Source organism: Crocodylus porosus, unplaced genomic scaffold (assembly GCF_001723895.1).
Source record: "Crocodylus porosus isolate Cpor-Errol unplaced genomic scaffold, CroPor_comp1, whole genome shotgun sequence".
In the NCBI taxonomy this organism is placed as follows: Eukaryota; Metazoa; Chordata; order Crocodylia; family Crocodylidae; genus Crocodylus; species Crocodylus porosus.
The window spans coordinates 13941777-13946965 of NW_017728907.1; positions in this window are offsets into that span (position 1 = coordinate 13941777).

A 5189-nucleotide genomic window follows, 5' to 3' on the forward strand; every position below is an offset into this window, starting at 1 on the left:
ATGAATAGAATTAGCTTGTGCATTGAGGATCGCTCCCTTGAGGAGCAACCACTCTTCCTGAACTCCCCTCCCCCTGGGGTTGTGGTCCCTTAGGGCCTCACTGGCAAGTCTCCTGAGCTTGTCAAATTTGGCTTTCCTGAAGTCAAGGACTTCAGTGTTGCTAACTGACTTGCCAGCTTTATGGCAGATGGTGAAGGTGATCAGTTCATGGTCACTGTCACCCAGCTTCCCATCAACCACTAGGTCACTGATTAGGTCATTCCCAGTAGCCAGTACCAGGTCGAGCAGTGCTTTACCTCTCGTTGGCCCATAGACTTCTTGAGTCAGGCAGAGATCATCCACACATGATAGGAAGCTTTTTTGACTGCTTGGATATTGCTGAGTGATCTTCCCATGAGATGTTTGGGTAATTGAAGTCACCCATGACAACCATGGTCCTGGAGCATGCGGCCTCAGCCAGCTCCTGGGTGAACTCCTGGTCAAGCTCTTGACTTTGGGTGCAAGGTCTGTAGTACACTCCCACCGTTGTGTCCCCTGTGCCATGTTCCCCATGGATTTTAACCCAGAGAGTCTCCAGTCATCCACCCTGGTCACCAACATCAGCTTGCAGGGATGCATAGCTTTCCTGTACGTAGAGAGCTACACCGCCACCCCTTTTATCTACTCCATCTCTCCTGTACAAGGTATAGCCATCTATACCCATGGTCTAGTCATGGGTGGAGTCCCACCAGGTCTCCATTATCCCTATGACATCATAATTATTTGCGTTAAGCAGGAGGACGATACATATTACTACGTAACAAAATTTACTATGTACCGGAGAACTGATTCTTTTTTTTTTCTTTTTGAAAGAAGACACTTCTGTGACATAATATGGGAATACCTTAAGTATCTGTAATACTGGCTTTAAAATGCAGCCTCAACAGGATGGGGACAGGGCTTCCTTCCTTCTGGGTCAGGCAATAAGAGTGAGTATTAGTATTAGTATGAGCATGGATATGGGGGTCAGCATTGGGACTGGGATCCCAGTGCAGAAAAAACAGTTGCTGGGAGAGTGGGCTGCAAGGTTCCCTGGTAGAGGAAGCCCAGGGGCTTTGGCTCCTGGGAACCTGGCAACCCATGAGCCCAGAAGCCTTCCCTGACTTGCCCTGTAGTTCCTATAGGGCCTGCAAAGCAAAGCACCTAAAAATGCTTGGTTGTGGGGAGCTGGTCTAACCCTATACTTTTTAGACATGTCAGGACACGGGGACCCTGGGATGGAGGAGAGAACTCCCAGGTTCCAGGATCCCAGTGCCCCAGGACTTCTAAAAGTGATGTGTGCAGCTGGGCAGACCTGGGGCAGGTCAACAATGAACCCAGACCTGACAATCTCAGGTTTGGTTTAAGACCCTGGGCTATCAGGGCCATGTCTCGAACTAAACCTGGGACTATTGGGGCTGGTTCAACAATCTGCTGATGAATTTCAGACCTGGCCCTGACAGGTACAGGTCTTGAACTAGACCAAGGGTGGCTGGGGTTGGGTGCAATGATCAGCTGATTGTCAGACCTGTCCCTGACAGCTCCAGGTCTGGAATCTGTGGGGGGCTGGGATCTGGAGTAGAACTGCCCCCTGCCTGATCTTCAGGTTCAGACAGGGGCAGCTCAGCAATTAGGACCAGAGGAATTTTATGTCTCATCCCAAACATCAGACCTCCTACCATGCACAAAATTCCTCCAGTCCCAATCACACCATTGTTTTAATATCTGCCAGGTGCCTCGTAGGGGTGTGCGAAGCAGGCCCTATTCAATTCAGATTTGGCCTGAATCAGGGGCAGTGATTCAATTCATTGACTCAGATCACTGTCCCTGATTCAATTCAGCTGAATCCAAATCTGAAGATTCAATGCTGATTCAGAGAATCAGCAATTCAGACATAGACACAGCTTTAAAAGTTTTTCTACATACCCGAGGTACCAGTGCAGCGCATGAACACGGTGATGCTAGGACACATCTATTTACAGGGTTCTGATTTGATTCTGGGAGGTTAAAGTATCCTCTGATTCAATTTGGATTCGGAGATTTGGCCACCAAATTGGGCCAAATCTCCGCCGAATTGAATCAGGGAGCAAAGCTTCGCACAGCCCTAGTGCCTTGTTCTTTTACTCACCATTTTTCTTAAGACCAGACAAGTGAACACTATTTGAGTGCTGGCCAAAAACAAGCAACACAAACATGATCTCCCCTGCTCCAAAGAAAAAAAATGGAAACCTATCTTTATTAGATTTTTTTTTAAGGAATCCAAGATCCCAACTTGAAATCAGTCTAATTGCTGAACTAGGACCCTAAAAGCAGCTGAGTAACAGGACTGAATGTTGGATATATAAAGAATTTGGTGCCTAATTTTTAATTATAAAATCAAATGGGATTTTTTTAAACTAAAGCAATCATCTGGAATGAATGAGGTATGTTATTTACTATGGTTTGTACTCTGGCCTAATGCTTATGCAACTTTCTCCAGGCATACAGCTGCAAGGGAGGTCATTTACCTGCAGATCATGCTTAGGTCTATGAATACAGAGATCTTAGTTGCAACATAGCTTGCAATACAGAGGGGACATTATCTGAGTTGCTGAACTTTGTTAATTTGGGACAGTTCAGGCATGATGCAGGGCATAACTCTATTAAACATCAACAGAGATGAAGTTTTTTAAAGTGGCCCAGAACAGTTTAAAATAAATCCTCTGCTGAGAGTGTAATTTGTGCAGCTATACCTGAGTTAACTAAAATAGGCCTGCTAGGAATATGCCCATGGAAGCAGAGACAGGTTGCAAAACTGTATGGAAAACAGGTGAACTTCTTGGGTGGTGAGCCTCTGCTGACCTCCGTACTGCTACAGGTAGTAGTACTACCACTGCTAGTTTAAAGCTAGCTTGGGTATGTGACATTACCTAGTCGTAGCAGCGATTTCTGTGTGAACATATCCTTAAAGCATGGGTACCTCATTATTACACTGCACCTTGCATCAGTGTTATACATGAGTAGAAATTATACCATGACCTGGTATGGACAGACTTGTAGCTCTCTGGGTAGTTGCATGCAGTAGGCAGTTATAATGGGCAGATCTAGGGTTTAGTAAACGGGGGTGTGGAACACTACTTCTCAGATCATGGTGGGAATTAGGTGCAGTTGGAGCCCCTGGGCCAGTGGGAAAGGGATGGGGCAAAGAACAGACGCAGGAAGGGGGCGCCTGCCTCCCACCATCACTGTCCCCAGCTGATCCAGGTGTGTGGGGGAGCCCTACAGCAGGTCCTTTCACCTCATGAGATCTGATAAGCAGGGAAGGTGATATAGTTGTGCAGAGTGCCAGACCAGGTTGCAGACCAATGTGATGTACTGGAGTCTAGTTTAACTGTTGAATGACCTTAAAAAATCATCATAATTCTGCGTCCCTCATTTCCCTTCCTTCCAGGTAGGAAGAGAAACAAGGGACGTAGAGGTAAAGTAACTTTCCTATTTATTTAGGCTGTAAACTCTTCAGGGTGAGGACTGTTTCCTACAATGTGCATGTCTAAGACATAGTACAATGGAACCCCAATCCTACTTGTTTCTAGGTACTCCCACTATACCATATTAGCAACACATAAATTGCATTTCTTTATTAGTTTAGCTTTTCTTGTTTTGATATGAAATAGCAAGAAGTGTTGAGCACTGGGCCAACCTAAGCCAAACATTTTTGTTGAAACAGGTTCACATCAACCTTGAATTCTACTACACTGAAAAGCTAAGTTAAAGTAGTATTTTCATACCACACCTGCCTTGGATGTCTTCTGCCAGGTTTTATTGTTTCCAAATCAATCTTTCTGTCCCAGGAAACATACACCCAATTATAAACATATGCCTACACTGCACACTACTGAGAAGAGAAGCAATAACTAAGCAAGCTCATTTTAAGCTATCTTGATTACCAGGAGTGATCTAGCCATAGCAACATGGAGATCTATGTGGGCTAATTTCCCTGCTGAGAACTCTGGGACCAGTCACACTGGTTCATTTAAACCTACCTTGGATGTTTCTACACTGCACTGCAATCTTCAGCACAGACATAACTGGAGTTGGCAAGTAGAAAATTAAAACTAAACACAAACCAAGCACATTGCAAATTAGAGAAATAGGTCATTGCTACCTCTGATTTCTTCTGGTTGCAGCTACAGTACATGATGCTTCAGCAAAAATGTGGGAAAGTTGCCACTGTTTGGTTTACAGTGTTGAGCATGAAGCTGAACATCTGATCAAGTGTGCCAATGCATGCTTCAAAATTCTCATTTGTTCATTTCTTTAATAGGGCACTTTCCAATAGCACCTCGAGGATTTAGGAGCACAAGGATTTAGACAGGACTGAGGCTCTTAAATCCCTTAAGAAAAGGGTCAAACAAATTATTTATAAAAGTATATATCCAGTCCTTGAGAAGCTTGACCTTTATTCTGGGCTTCACCTGAAGAGGGGGGAGGGGACCATGGGGGAGACCCCCACCAGGCCCCATCCCCTGCCTGGTACCCCAGCCTCCCTGACCCCCACCCACTCTCCCAGCCCTTCCACCCCATGGCTGTCCAGCCCAGCTCCTGGCTCTTTAAAAAAAAGCCTCCAGTCACTGGCTGCTGCCAGGTGGGGTGTGATCCCCACTGCCCCACAGTGCATGGGGGGGCTCTGCCATGAGCCCCTGACCCCTGCCCACTCTCCTGGCCCCCCCATGGCTGCCCTGCCCACCCCACCTCCCAGATCCTTAAAAACCCCGCACTCACTGGCTGCTGCAATGGCCGCCAGGGCTTCTGGGGACTTGTGGCAGAGCCCCCCATGCAGCACAGGGCAGTGGGGATCGCTCTCCCTGCCTGGACGGAGCTGGTGCATCAGGGATTTTTTTTTTTTAAAGAAGTGGGAGTCAGGGCCAGGCAGGGCAGCCATGGAGGGGGCTGGGAGAGTGGGCGAGGGCTGGGGGGCTTGTGACAGAGCAGCATGGGACAGTGGCGAATGGCGGGGATCGCCCCTCACCCAGCAGCAGTCAACGAGTGCCAGGCTTTTTTTTTTTCAAAGAGCTGGGTGGTGCAGCCATTGATGGGGCTGGAAGAATGGGTGGGGGATGGGGCTGATTCAAAGATTCAGCCGATTCAGCAGTGGCTGAATCTCCAAATCAGATTCAGATGAATTGATTCAG